We start from the raw sequence: 15,653 nt of genomic DNA, 5'->3' as shown, positions 1-15,653 counted from the left end.
AAAATGCAGTGCTTTACACACCATAGGCATCACAGATTGGGGTATCCTCTTGCCGGAGTAAGAAGCCATCTGTTAGGGTACCTTACCCCCATTCAAAGGTGGGTCAAGGTTACTTCATCCAGTTTGAGTGGCTGGCATGAGGTCAGCTGTGGTCAAATAGTTGGCTTCACCAACTGCAGCTTATTGTCCCTCACTGTCAGTTCCATAAATCAAGCAGCAAAAGTTTGTTCTACTATGGAGCACATTGAAACCTCTCCAAATAAGTGCCTCAAGAAGTTGAAGTATGGGATCAGCTGTTCATCCCTAAGAATTGTTCTCCTCCGCAACTGAATAGCGCTTGTTATCTAAGGCAGGTCTGCCTCCTTTCTAGAACTCATGTTAAAGTGTCCAGAATTGCTCGCTTGAGCTCTTTACCCACAAAGTCCCAGTATCTACTTGACTCCTGTTGTCTTCCACTATTGTCTGCTTCTCTATTGGCTGAAGGCCATCCCCACCAAAAATACATTATCCTTAAGCTCTACAGACATGATTTGATTAAAGCTGAATATGTCCTGAGCTATACTAATATAGTAAAACAATACGTAAATAAAGAAATGTCAAAACATACTGTTACACTTGCATAATTTACAATAAATGACAACAGATTGTCCTTAAATATTGTTTAAACAATTATTTACATGTTTTTGACAGAATCCTCTTTCGGTTCTATTTTAAAGTGTGGTGTCTGCTAAAACATGAGATTGACCACTTTTAAATTAGCCCAGTTTTTATTTTTTTAATTGCACTTATAATAGACATTTAAATAAACAGTTCATTAAATAAATACACAAGTATGACAAAATATGAGGTATTCATGGTGCATTCATTTGCTGTTTAATTGTGGTGGATGCCATGTTCAGACAAATATTTATGTAATTAAAAAGATATAAAAGACATAGTAAATCAAGAAATGAAATAGATACAGACACGTAGTTTTCAGAGATGACAGCTACAGTGCAGTCATCTGAGATTTATTTGTTGCAATTCAGAGGTTCATTATGCGCCTCATTTTTTCTGAGATAGCAAATGGAATCAGATTTGCATCAATAATTGATTGTAAATTATTATAGATTGTCAGAGAGCTTTCAGTTCCTCTCAAAGCCCGCCATAGCTGAGAGCACAGCTGGCCTCTTAAGCAATCGATGCATCTTCCAGAATCCCATACTGTGATTTTTCCCTTTTCCAGTAAAGCTGCTTGGCACTGTACCTGGCTGGTTAGAAACGGTCAACTAGCCAGACTGGCTGCGGCATGCCCTATGCCCAGGGCCCCCTAGCATTCAGCCATGCAACAAATGCATCTTACCTAAATACACCAAATGTTACAAATCATTGCTCATTGTCGATTATTAAAAAGGCTCTTCATTGGTGACTGAGCAATGGTATGTTATTAAAGTGTGTGTGGCATTGACAATGTTTTATATGCTTGTTGCATCATGAGGAGTCTGCAGCTAATGTGAAGTGAAGGCTCAGTAGCCTCATCGCAAAGGTTTGGTACAGAGCTTAGTCTAAAAGACCTAGTGGCCAGCCAAATTTCTTCATGAAGCACCATGGCCAACATTTTTAGCTATTAGGGTCATGCAGACTCGCACACAATGCACCCATAACAAGCCAAGCTCACACGAAGGCCCTGTAAAACTGGAGCAGACAAGTTCAGTCTGTTCCCCATGTGTTGCAATTAAGACATTCGAGAATACTGAGTGCTTTTAGGGACTGGATTTTCCGATCCCTAATGTATGGCAACCATATACTCATAAGTTTAGAATCAAATGTGAGTCCCAGAAACCTCAGTGTCTTTAAAATTAAGATCAGTGTCCCCCATCTGCAGCTCGGGAAAATTTAAAATGGAAGTGAATGATTAAAATTAATGCCCACCAACTTCTCAGTGGAGAAATTAAGAGAAATTAAAACCCTCCAACCATCAAACATGCAGTTGCAACTGATAAGGAGCAGTTGTCATTGTCGTAAGTTTATGGAGGGATGAAAGACAGTAGTTGTCAACAAAGAACACTGGATAGGAAGTTTGACAACCAACGTGGTACTGTTAATAACTATGCTAAAGGCATCTAAAACACTACCTTGAGGTCACCATTCTCCTGCTCAAGGTGATCAAACAGGATTTATAAAATCGTTTGTTTGGTGGAATGGCTGTACCAAGATGGATAGATGCCCCAGGGGGCTCACCACTTTTTGGTAAGTTTGTGCTTGGCTACCAGGGACCCCAGCCTTTGCAGCACCCCTTCCCTAACTGTGCTTTATGTCTATCCTCCTGCTACTCTTTCTCCCCTCCTTTGGGGAACATGTCTTAGATTTTTCAGGAATGCGTGTTGCACTTTCTTTCTTTCTTTCTTTCTTTCTTTCTTTCTTTCTTTCTTTCTTTCTTTCTTTCTTTCTTTCTTTGTCTTCTCCCCTTCCTCAAATTCTGCATTTGAGATTTCTCATTCTTTCATTTTTCTCCCTGTGCAATCCTGTGTTCGTCATGTAGCAGGTGAGTGGATAATGCATAATTTCCAGCTGTGGATCGACAGGTAGAGTTTGCACGTAACCCCCGGAAAAAGCTGGCCCATGGAGGGGTGATTGCTTGAACTGTTATCTTCTTAGTTTCTAATTGGTCCATACCTCCCAGTTGCTAATTGATCCCTCTATCAGGAGTTTGGGAGGTGTGGAAAATCGCCTAAGGCAGGTGAACGCCCGCCCCCCTTTGAGGGAGGCCCCCAGTTGGAAGGAACATGCCATCAGTTGCTGGTAATCGTGGACAGATTTTTTTTCTGCAGTGAGCTAATCACCACCTCAGCTTTCATCTACTAAACAGAGATGGAATGAGGCTAAAGATTCAAAGACTTTACCAGTTGCACTTTGGTTCTTCAGGGTATCACATACCAAAGGAAGTCAGTACTTTACTACGGATAATTCATTTATTATTCAGAAAGGTGTTGGTGCAATGAAATCCTGTTCTCGCTTACACAGTGGGAATTTGCTTCTGGAGACGAACTGTGATTTTCAAACCCAACACCTGCTTTCAGCTTTGCTCCTCCATGGCCATGCTGTTTCTGTTGAGGCTCTTCGAATGCTGAATTCTTCACATAATGTTAATTACATGCAGCTGCTTGATAGTCTGACTAAGGGAGAAATATGAACTTACCTCTCTGCTAATGACGTTACTGCAGTCCATTGGGTAATGAAAAAGATTGATGCAACCTTAGTGCCTACTCTTTTTCTCACATTTGATAGAGCAATGCTTCCATTGAAGACCAAAACAGGCTATGTATGAAGTCATTACTGTCCAACTGTACATTCCAAACCCGATTTATTGCTACCAGTTTCAACATTACGACCACACTCGCATGTCCTGGCAAAACATGGCCAAATTTGTTTACTTGTGGTAGGGATGCTCATGAGGGCGATAGCCTGTCTCCTTGCCCATGTATTAATTGCATTGACAACCATGCAGCCTCATCCCATGACTGCCCCATGTATCTGGATGAGTGATCTGTCTGAGATCTGGGTGAAGGAAAACATGCCTTACCTTGTTGCTGACAAGTTGTTGGCTGATTGAAAACCCTGCATTTTATCAACTGACACTTTTATCATCATTCGTGCTACATCTCACTCCATGAAGGACATGGCTATGCAGGCTTGTGATTTCCAGTTCAGCACTGCAGTTGTAAAATTGTCTAGTGTCAGAGTAGCATCCCCATCTCGTTCTCCTACAGCTGCACAACAATCAACCAAATCTTCATCTCCGGTGGTGAATTCACCTGCTACACAACCGACAAGCCAGAAAAGACAAACAGGAATAGTCCTGTGAAGGCTTCCTATGTCCCTCTAGGCAACAACCCTCTAAGACTTTGCCTTTATTCGATATCTTGGAGCGTTTACAGTTGGCAGACAAATGGTCTTCTCATTTCCTGACTTGGAAATCTTCAAAGGTGTCACCATGTGAGACCCTCACCCACACCGCCTACCATTTTCCTGCCCTGGAATCTGCAAGCTGACCCATGGAGAATGCCGATGCCTCTAGATTTCATGGAACAGAATTCTCCAGCCTCTGTACGCTGTAGCAGTGAGTCTTCGAAGACTGGCACTCAGCATCTGCTGAGGTGACTACTTTTCATTTGTTCCCTCCTCCTCATTCCCCATTCTGACTCTTCTCCAATGGAACATTCGAGGCATTGGATCCAACAATGAGGATTCTCAATCAACTCAACATCTATCTGAACACTGGAACACCCATGTTCCTTTCAGACTCCACACATGCCTATTCCTATTTGGACCTCTCGTTCTGCACTGGCCAGCTTGTCTTCGTCTTGAGTGGTCTCTGACATATACTTGAGCGGCCATCTCCTGTGCTCTGTTCCATTTCCTGACTTTTACGTCACCTGTATGTAAACCCAATTAGCAGCTTCTAAGGCCAACTGGAGGTTTTACTCCTCTCTGGCTACTTTCAAGAACAACATTTACCTGGTTGTGGTGACCATAGAACATCTTACAAATTTTATCCTTACTGCTGCAGAATGTTCCATTCCTTGCACTTCCTCTTTACCATGTCATGTCCTGGCCCCTTGTAGGAATGAGGCTTGCTGCGACGCAATTTGTGTGCCGAGACGTGTTCTCCACATTTTTAACTGTCATCCTACGATAGCAAACTGTATTCCTCATGAACAGCTGCATTCACAATATCATTGCATCCTTTGAGGTAGCAAAGAAAGCTAGCTGGATTTCATTTACTTGTTCTTTTAACAGTTTCACTCATTCTTTCATCATATGGGGGCAACCTCCATCGGCTCTCTGAGACCTAGGTCCATTCACTGGTTTCTGTTTTGAACATAGCAGATGATTTCGTAGTGGACCCTGTTGCTATCTCCAACACCTTAGGCTGCTATTTTGAGGAGATTTCAAGCTCCATGTACTATCACCCTGCCGACCTTCCCTGGAAATGGAGAAGGCTCAGGCAATACTTTTCTCTTATAGGAATCATGAATGTGACAACGCTGCATTTACTATGAGGGAGCTAGATCATGGTCTCGTTTCATCCCGATCTTTTACCCCAGGGCTGGATGATGTTTACATTCAGATGTTGCAGCACCTTTCTCTTGCAGCAAGCAATTTCTACTTCATACATACAACTGCATTTGGGCAGATAGCACATTTCTCAGACACTAGGGTGAAGCTACTGTCATGCCTATACTTAAGCCTGGTAAGGACAAACACCTTCCTTCTAGCTACCACCCCATTTCTCTCATCAGCTGTGTTCACAAGTTATGGAACATATGCATTGTAACCAGTTGGTATGGTGGCTCAAATCTTACAATCTATTAACCATTGCACAATGTGGATTTCGAATGTGCTGTTCTCCAATTGACAATCTCGTCATTTTGTCAACCCATGTTGTGAATGGTATTTTCTGCAGAAATACCAGCTTGTGGCAATGTTTTTTGATGTGAAAAGTGACTGTGAAACCTGCTGGAGGACTGGTATCCTCTGTAATCTATACACATGGAGCTTGTGACATTCACCTGCTTTGTTTCTTAGTTGATAGTCCTCGGTGTCTATGTACTGCATTTTTATACTGGCTGAAAAATAGGGGGCGGATGTTAAACACTGACTACTATAAATGCTGTAGTCGACAGTTGTAAAGTTACATTTCACAGGTCTTTACTTTCACTGGTCACGATCCCCCAATATTACACAGATATATGGCCAGTTCACTATTAGTTAACTTTTGATAAGTCTCATTAATAGTTTGCAGGCTTGATTGAAAACTTTTGTGCTCCTCCCACATGTCCCTGGCTACATGCTGTACCCAGTCCAAGAATGTCCAATGCGTTCTTGGCAATACTTCCTGCAGAGTGGATCGGACCACCCTCCTCCATTTATACCTATCCCATGTCCATTCGAAACTAGACAATGTGTGTTTCGTTTATTCATCTACATGTCAATCCACCTTATGACGTCATAATTCCATCCACTATAGTGGAATACGTTTGCCCACTGGTGCCTTTTACACTAGCCTGGTTGAGTCTTTGTGCAGAAGCTACCGAACAACCACTCTCGTACAGGCATTGTATTCTCCTTGGTGGATATGCATGCAGTTTGTGTGCCATTCTCGGCCACCAATCCTATGCCCTCTCTCTCGATGACTGCCTTCGCTTCCATTATGGTGTGTTCCCTTCTCTGTTGCCTGTCGGACTTCACTTTCGGCTACTGCTCTGGCAGCTTAACTTCGTGCTACCTGCCACATTCCCAGTGGGTGTGAACCTTACACCACTTTAGCTTCATGCGGCGGCCTGTGTTAATATTAGACTTCATTTGCTTGCAAAGGTAACTACTACAAATCTGATCTATTGCTGTTAGTTTCTCGATCTTTGCATGCAGTGTAGCAATAGCACCTTTATGTGCACTGATAGCTCTAAAAATGACTGTCGTGTTGGGTGTACCTTTGTCATTGGCACTGACAATTTTCAGTATCGGTTTCCAGAACACTGCTTAATATTTACAGCAGAACTCTACGCCCTCTATCAGGCCACCCAGTACATCCAGTGACACAGTCTTTTTAATTGTATCATATGCTCAGATACTCTTGGTGCCCTTCAGAACCGCTGTATGCTGTACACAGTCCATCTGTTAGTACAACGAGTCCAATGAAGCTCACAGTTGCTTGCTGTTGAGAGAGCCATTCTGATGTTTGTGCGGGTTCCTGGTCTGCTGGGAAATGAGGTGACTGATGGTGCTACCAAGGCTGCAGTTCTCCTCCTTTGGCCTGCTAGCTCTTTCATTCCTTTGGATGATCTCAGTGTTGCTGTCTGTTGGCAGGTGGTGTCACTTTGGCATTACCACTGGTCTTTTCTTCTCATGAACAAACTCTATGGAATTAAACCTCTTGCAGCTGCTTAGCTGACCACCTCTCAGCCCTTTTGCTGCAAGGAGACTTTCTAGCCATCCCCTATTGCTACATGCTCATTGTCAACTTTTTATGGTTTGCCATTTCCTGACTAAACATCTTCTTCTTCTTCTTCATCTCTCTCTCTCTCTCTCTCTCTCTCTCTCTCTCTCTCTCTCTCTCTCTCTCTCTCTCCTTTTTTTTTAACCGCTTACATTCTAGAGTATGTTTGCCAGCTAAGTTACTGGTCGTTTTAGCTAACACCACCTCGCCTATTGAGCGCATTTTACTTTTTATCTGTCATAGCAATATGGCAAAGGACATTTAACCTTCGATTCGGGATCTTTGCTGTCTCTATGGCTTATTTTATGGACTTTTCTCCAAAGGAAGTTCTTGTTTTTAGTTCTTTCCTTCTCTTGGTTGGCCTTCAGGTGTAGTTGCTTTTAACTCCTTTTCCTCATAGGCAGTCTAAGGTTATGATGTGGTCACCTATAACCCCAGTTGTCTTTATGCCCTGAAAAGGAAAGAAAGAAAAAGCAAAACAACCTCAAAAAATACATTCATGGAGCTGCCCGAGATAATGTCTTAAAGTAGTATCGTAGACCTTCCTGATGTCAAAACACATACTTACTAAGTGATGTGCAGGAAAGCCTGTTGTATAGTTGCTTTCAGGAGGGCCAGGTTATGAATGGCAGAGGGATATCTCCTGAACCCACACTTCAAGCAGCCAGAGAGCTGCCTGGATTCTATGATACTGACAAGGCATTGACTGACCATCTGCTCAAAGGTCTTTCCCTAACAGCTAGAGAGGGCACCGCTATGATAGCTACTTGGGTATGTGCAGTTTGTCCCACATTTTAAAAGAGGAGTTAAAACTGTCTCTTGCTACAGGTTAAAAAAAGCAAGGAGATGCTGTAACGTACTATAATAGACCCTATCATAACCAGTTGATATGTCACAATCTTCAAATAATCCAGAATGTGGTTCCCACGTGGTGCAGGGCAGTTGTATTCACCACTGGTTGAACTGATATCCCAACTGTCCCTCTGTAGCGTTGAAAGGCTGAATCCTGACTGGTAGTGGCAGTAACTGGGGCAAAATAGGTTTCCATAGTCTGGGCAATGTCCTACGGCTTGGTCTGGAGACTTCGGTTCCCCATTACAGCAGCCACTGGGCACTACCCTCCCAGAAATCCTTCTGATGGTCTTCCATATTACTGTAATTTTAGTGGAACAGTATATGGTGGTAATGAACAGTCACCACTACCTCTTTCCAGTGTGTGTAATAATTCAGTAACATTTTGCCCTCACTATCCAAAAGTCTGTGAGGTTCTCTGCAGTTGGCTGGCACTTGGAACCTTACCCAGAGCTGCTCACCTGGTCCTGATTGCAGAGTGGCATTTGTCAGACAGTCCACCTTTTCAGCTGAGCTGGCCTGGAGACAGTGGAATAGATGATTCAATGGTGTGGTGGAGCAGTTTGGTAATATGATCCACCCATTCCGTATGTTGTTACAGTGTTTAAACACTGCAAATTGGCCCCCCTGTGGGTCCGGGGGTTAGAATAGGCCCGAGGTATTCCTGCCTGTCGTAAGAGGCGACTAAAAGGAGTCCCTCCCCCTCAAGGGGGTAATTAGCGCCTGCGTCCGGAGACGGACGGTTTCACGACCTATATTTGCGTTCATTTTGGTTTTACACTTCTTTTGGTTTCTTGCTTCCTTTGGTTGGTTCCTTTCTTTGTTCTTCTCCAACTCACTGTTTTACTTACCCTTCTCCTTGCCTTCTTCTCCTTATCTGGTCTCCACTTCGGCGTTTGAGACAGTATATCCTTTCTTTCCCTCTGTCCTTTCTTTTTCCTCTTCTTCCTTCCTCCCTGTGCGTGCCTGAAGGCCGACCCACGCGTTCGCACGCGTAGCCGGTGACGGGGTAACGTGTAATTCCCCGCCCTGGGTAGACAAGTAAGGCACGCACGTACCCCCTGGTAAAGGCCAGGCCCAGGGAGGGGTGATTGCCTGAGCTGACACCTTCCGACCATGCCGATTGGTCCCTCCGTCCGTTTCTCGGGAGGTGTGAACAATCACCTAAGGCGGGAGTGCCCTCTGAGAGGGCAAGGAAGGAGCGCGCCATCGGAGATGCTGGCAATCATGGGGGATTCCTCCGCAATGGATTTTTCTTCTTTTTCTCTCTCGACTTCTGCCCACAAACGGAAACTTGACCAGCCACCAGTGACAAAAGTACTACCGCCTGCCCCACAGTTCCTCGTAGTTTCTCGATCTGAGGACGGAAAGGATTTTTCATCTGTCAACCCTTTCGTTATCCAGAAGGGCGTAGGTGCCATAGCCGGATCTGTCAAGTCTTGTACCAGGTTGCGTAATGGTACCTTGTTACTAGAAACTGAGAGCGCCTTTCAGGCACAAAAACTGCTTCGGGCCACACTCCTGTACACGTTCCCTGTCCGGGTGGAGGCTCACCGCACTTTGAATTCGTCTCGTGGTGTGGTCTATACTAGATCACTCGACGGATTGACTGACGAGGAGATTCAGTCTTTCCTCGCTGAGCAGGGCATGACGGCTGTCCATAGGGTCATGAAAAAGGTCAACAATGACCTTGTACCGACCCGGACACTTTCCTTGACCTTTGATAGTGTTCAGCTGCCGTCACGCATCAAGGCGGGCTACGAGGCTATTTCTGTTCGCCCCTATGTCCCGACACCTACGCGCTGCTACCAGTGTCAGCGTTTTAAGCACACTCGCCATTCTTGTTCCAATGCGGCTACATGTGTGACTTGTGGCAGGGATGCCCATGAGGGTGACTGTCCACCTCCGTCTCCTCGTTGTGTGAACTGTCGCGGTGACTATGCAGCGTCCTTCCGCGACTGTCCCGTCTACAAGGAAGAACGCTGTATCCAAGAAATTCGGGTCAAAGAGAAAGTCTCCACCTCGGCTGCCCGCAAGCTATTCGCTAGTAGGAAGTCCACCTTACTCCCAGCGGGGAAGTACAGTACTGTCCTCGCCTCTCCTCGGACTACCAGGGAGGTGGCGACGCAGACATGCGATCTGACCTTCAGCACTACGGTCGTTCGTTCGGCCAGTGCTAAGATCGCCCGGTCGATGTCTCCTCTTCCTCCCGTCGCCCCTCCGACACAAGCACCTTTATCAGCTTCTGCCAGGACGAAGACCCAGAAGTCAGAAGCACGGGCCTTCAAGAAAGAACCGTCTCGTGCAGACCTTCTACGTACCTCGAACCCTCAGCCATCGACCAATCCTTCCATGAAGCAGCCTTCCAAGAAGGCTCATAGGAAACACAGTTCTCCTTCCCCACCACGGCGCATTTCTCCTCCTGCGCCCCCCCAGCGGTTGCCGCCCCAGGCCGTCGTCCGTTTCGCCTGGCCGCACCGCTGGTAGCCGACATCTGGCCGTTCACCAGCGGAGGAAGCTCCCCCTCCCGGCCATCTTCACAAGATGGCCGATGAACCTATAGAACAAATGGACGATGACTGTCCGCCTCCTGCTAGCGGCGGCAGTGCTCGCTCGAAGCCGGGCCCTCAGCGCCCTTCTAGATGACCCCTTCTTGCATCTTCTTCTTCTCACGATGGCACTTATTCACTGGAATATTCGCAGCATTCGGTCCAACCGAGAGGACTTTAAATTGCTGCTCCGCTCGTCGTAGCCTTCCAGGAAACGAAGCTACGCCCATGCGATCAAATTGCCTTGGCACACTAAACCTCTGTGCGTTTTGACTTACCCCCTGTGGCAGGTATTCCGGCTCATGGAGGGGTTATGTTGCTGGTCCGGGATGATATCTACTATGATCCCATCACATTGCACACCGGCCTGCAGGCAGTTGCCGTCCGCATTACTCTCCCCACTTTTACATTTTCCATTTGTACTGTTTACACTCCATCGTCGTCTGCTGTTACCAGTGCAGACATGCTGCAAATTATTGCTCAGCTCCCTGCACCATTTTTGTTAACTGGAGACTTCAATATACACCATCCTCTTTGGGGCTCTCCAGCATCCTGTCCGAGGGGCTCCCTGTTAGCAGACGTTTTCAACCAGCTCAATCTTGTCTGCCTCAATACTGGCGCCCCTACTTTCCTTTCAGACACCTCTCACACCTATTCCCATTTAGACCTCTCTGTATGTACTACCCAACTTGCACGACGGTTTGAGTGGTATGCGCTTTCTGATACATATTTGAGCGACCACTTCCCGTGTGTTATCCATCTCCTGCATCATACCCACTCTCCGTACTCAACTAGTTGGAACATCTCCAAAGCAGACTGGGGGCTCTTCACTTCCAGGGCGACCTTTCAAGATCAAACCTTCACAAGCTGCGGTAGTCAGGCCGCACACCTCACGGTCGACATTCTCATTGCTGCTGAATATTCCATCCCTCACACTACTTCTTCTCCACGCCGCGTACCGGTCCCCTGGTGGACCGCAGCATGTAGAGACGTCTTATGTGCTCGTCGACGTGCTTTACGCACCTTTAAATGCCACCCTACAGTGGCGAATTGTATCAATTATAGACGATTACGTGCGCGGTGTCGTCGTATTTTTAAAGAAAGCCAGCTGGGCTGCTTTCACAAGCACCTTCAACAGTTTTACTACTCCTTCTGTTGTCTGGGGTAGCCTGCGCCGGCTATCTGGCACTAAGGTCCACTCACAAGTTTCTGGCTGGACGGTCTGCTTTTTCGCAGAGGTTTGAAGCTCCACTCATTACCCCCCTGACTTCCTCCCCCGAAAACAGGCAGAGGAGGCTCGGCCACCTAATTTCCACCCCTCGAATTGTGAAAACTAAAATGCCCCATTCACCATGCGGGAACTCGAAAATGCACTTGTCGGTTGGTTTGGCTGCTCGAATCTCGAATCTCGACTCCTACTTACCAATGTACAATGTGGATTTCGTAGGTGCTGCTCTGCTGTTGACCGTCTGGTTACCTTGTCGACCTTCATTATGAATAACTTCTTGCGGAAGCGCCCAACCGCGGCTGTGTTCTTTGATTTGGAGAAGGCTTGCGACACCTGTTGGAGGGCGGGCATTCTCCGCACCATGCTTTCATGGGGCTTTCACGGTCGCCTCCCTCTTTTTATTCGTTCCTTTTTAATGGATCGACAGTTCAGGGTACGTGTGGGTTCTGTCCTGTCAGACACCTTTCGCCAGGAAAATGGGGTGCCACAGGGCTCCGTTTTGAGCGTCGCTTTCTTCGCCATAGCGATCAATCCAACAATGGATTGCCTCTCAGATGATGTATCAGGCTCCCTTTTCGTGGACGATTTTACCATCTATTGCAGCGCGCAGCGTACATGTTTCCTGGAGCCCTGTCTTCACCGTTCTCTTGACTGTCTTTACTCCTAGAGTGTCACCAATGGCTTCCGTTTTTCTGCCGAGAAAACGGTCTGTATTAACTTCTGGCGCTACAAAGAGTTTCTCCTACCATCCTTCCGACTCGGCCCCATTGCTCTCCCATTCGTGGAGACAACAAAATTTTTAGGTCTTACATTTGACAGGAAACTTAGTTGGTCTCCACATGTCATATTTGGCTGCCTGTTGTACCTGTTCTCTAAATGTCCTCCGTGTTCTCAGTGGCACGTCGTGGGGAGCGGATCGAACCGTCCTACTTTGCCTATATCGGTCGATCGTCTGTTCCAAGCTTGATTATGGGTGCTTTGTATACTCCTCTGCACGGCCGTCCATCTTACGCCGCCTCAACTGCATACAACATCGGGGTTTACGGCTTGCGATCGGAGCGTTTTATACTAGTCCCGTCGAGAGTCTTCATGCTGAAACCGGTGAATTGCCACTCACCTACCGGCGCGATATGCTGCTTTGTCGTTACGCCTGTCGGCTTCTGTCAATGCCCGACCACCCATCGTATCGTTCCTTTTTTGACGACTCTCTCGACCGTCAGTACGGGTTGTATGTCTCTGCCCTGCTACCCCCTGGAGTTCGCTTTCGTCGCCTCCTTCAACACCTTGATTTTTCACTCGCTGCAACCTTTAGAGTGGGCGAGAACCACACGCCAGCTTGGCTCCAGGCTCAGGTTCGCGTTCACCTTGACCTCCGCTCACTCCCAAAGGAGGTTACCCACGGTTCAGTATACCACTCCCGTTTTGTCGAACTTCGTTTGAAGTTCATTAATATGACCTTCATTTATAGAGATGGCTCTAAGACCAATGACGGGGTCGGGTGTTCTTTTATTGTCGGGGCACAAAGTTTCAAATACCGCTACATGGCCATTGTTCGGTCTTCACAGCTGAGCTCTTTGCCCTCTACCAGGCTGTTCTTTACGTCTGTCGCCACCGACATACTGCTTATGTCATCTGCTCCGATTCTCTGAGCGCCATCCAGAGCCTCAGTGATCCGTATCCGGTTCACCCTTTCGTGCACCGGATCCAACGCTCTCTTCAGCAGCTGGTGGATGACGGGTCTCCAGTTAGCGTCATGTGGGTTCATGGCCATGTCGGTATCCCTGGGAACGAAGCTGCAGATGCCGCGGCCAAGGCTGCGGTCCTCCAGCCTCGGAAGGCTTCATGTTGTGTCCCTTCATCAGATTGTAGCACGGTCATTTGTCGGCGCATTTTATCGCTGTGACATGCCGATTGGGATGCACTTCGGGACAACAAGCTTCAGGCCTTGAAACCTCTTCCCGTAGCTTGGACGTCCTCCTCACGTCCTTCTCAGCGGGAGGAGGTCGTTTTGGCCCGGCTACGAATTGGACACTGCCAGTTCAGCCGTCGCCATCTGCTGACAGCAGCGCCGGTGCCGTTCTGTCCATGTGGGCAATTGCTGACGGTCCGCCACATTTTAACATCCTGTCCGGATTTTACTACGCTGCATCTTGATCTTGGCCTGCCATGTCCTCTGGATGCCATTTTAGCGGATGACCCAGGAGCTGCTGCTCGCGTTCTTCGTTTTATCAGCTTGACACACCTGTCTAAGGACTTTTGATTATGCTGTAGTTTTTTAATCCTATGTCTGTTAATACGTCTTTCATAGTGTTGTCCCTTTTAGTTGCTGTTTTAACCTTGTGCCTCGCGGTACATTCCTAAATTAGTCAGGGCGCTAATGACCATTGTAGTTGTGCGCCCTAAAACTACAAAAAAAAAAAAAAAAAAAAAAAAAAAAAAGCAAATTGGCTGTAAAGTGTTGAGTCTGCATTATTGAGCACCCATTGTGGTGGCTTCTCTTTTTTTTCCCACCATTTTGTCAGGCAGATGAATCTAGATTGGGAAGTGATCACTTGGATGCAACCACTCTCCATTGAGTACTGTGTGTGGGAGCCAGAGAGCATATCAAAAGATAGGGAAGATAGACAGCTGTGAATGGCCCTGTTGCAGTGCTGAAGTGTATGCTTTACCTCATGCTAAACAAATATGCAATGAGGACATGGGAAGACTCTCATTTGCTCTAGTCCTGGGACAGGTGTGTGTTGAAATCACATTGGAGGAGGAAAGTGTTGGTGGTGCTGAATAAGAAGTTAATGAAGAGATGCTTTATCTTAGCACTTCAAGTGGGGGCAGGTAGAGGGGAACAGCAACTGCTTGTAAGGTAATTGTGAGGGAGAAAAGTGAGGAGTGGTAGCCTTTTTTTACGAGCATAGCAACTCGTCCTTAAGTGCTCTCTCCACTAAAATCGTCCTTTTTGTGGAGAATGTAGCCACATTGCTCTGGGGTGTCAGAATTTAAAATGTCTTGAAGGGTGATACACATCGAGCTATCGTGAGCTAATATGTGTTGTTCCTTCATGTGTCCTGAACTCATTAAAGTTCCTCTGAAGTATTGAAGTCAACTAAATGGTGAGGTTTTCCTCTATCATTATGCTGTGATGGAAAGATTGGTGTATGGGGGGGGGGGGGGGGGGGGGGGGGAGATATACTTCAGACTTGCTGGTTCCCTCAGGCAGACATTGGCATCTAGACAGTTGATAGTATTGTCATTGTCTGATCCATCACAGGAATAGATTAGATTAGATTAATACTTGTTCCATAGATCATGAATACGACACTTTGTAATGATTTGGAACGTGTCAGGTTAATGAAAGATGTCTGTACAAGATATTACATTACACAAAATATTGCATGACACTAATGCTTAAGTTAGTTTTTTCCCCTCCCTTAATTTATATCTAAAAATTCAGCCAATGAGTAGGAGTTGTCATCTAGAAATTCTTTTAATTTATTTTTAAATGTTGGTTGACTATCTGTCAGGCTTTTGATGCTGTTTGGTAGGTGAACAAAGACTTTTGTGGCAGCATAATTTACCCCTTTCTGTGCCAAAGTCAGATTTAACCCTGCATAGTGAAGATCATCCTTTCTCCTGGTGTTATAGCTATGCACACTGCTGTTACTTTTGAACTGGGTTGGATTATTAACCACAAATTTCATAAGTGAATTTATATAATGTGAGGTTACTGTGAGGATCCCTAGATCCTTAAATAGATGTCTGCAAGATGACCATGGGTGGGCTCCAGCAATTATTCTGATTACTTGTTTTTGAGCAATGAATACTTTTCTACTCAACGATGAATTACCTCAGAATATGATACCATACGAAAGCAGTGAACCTTAAGCATTTCTAACAACACACATTATATACTGGGGATGTAGTCTGTACAAGTACTGCTTACACTGATATTTGGATGCCTCAGGTGGACTATTCACACGAGATCTCTGTGGGGTCTGGATGGTAATGCTGTCCAATAGACCACCAAAACTACTAGGAGCAGAGAAAATGA

The 15,653-nt window shown here is 46.1% G+C and overlaps 1 protein-coding gene across 1 annotated transcript in view; it reads left to right on the top strand.

Moving 5' to 3' along the window:
• LOC126298298 (OTU domain-containing protein 5-B-like) overlaps positions 1-15,653 on the top strand; it is a 216,554-nt gene that overhangs the window by 158,736 nt on the left and 42,165 nt on the right. The window lies entirely within an intron of this gene.

This window comes from Schistocerca gregaria, chromosome X (genome assembly GCF_023897955.1).
Source record: "Schistocerca gregaria isolate iqSchGreg1 chromosome X, iqSchGreg1.2, whole genome shotgun sequence".
Taxonomy (NCBI): domain Eukaryota; kingdom Metazoa; phylum Arthropoda; class Insecta; order Orthoptera; family Acrididae; genus Schistocerca; species Schistocerca gregaria.
This window is presented reverse-complemented; position numbering and strand designations above follow the sequence as displayed.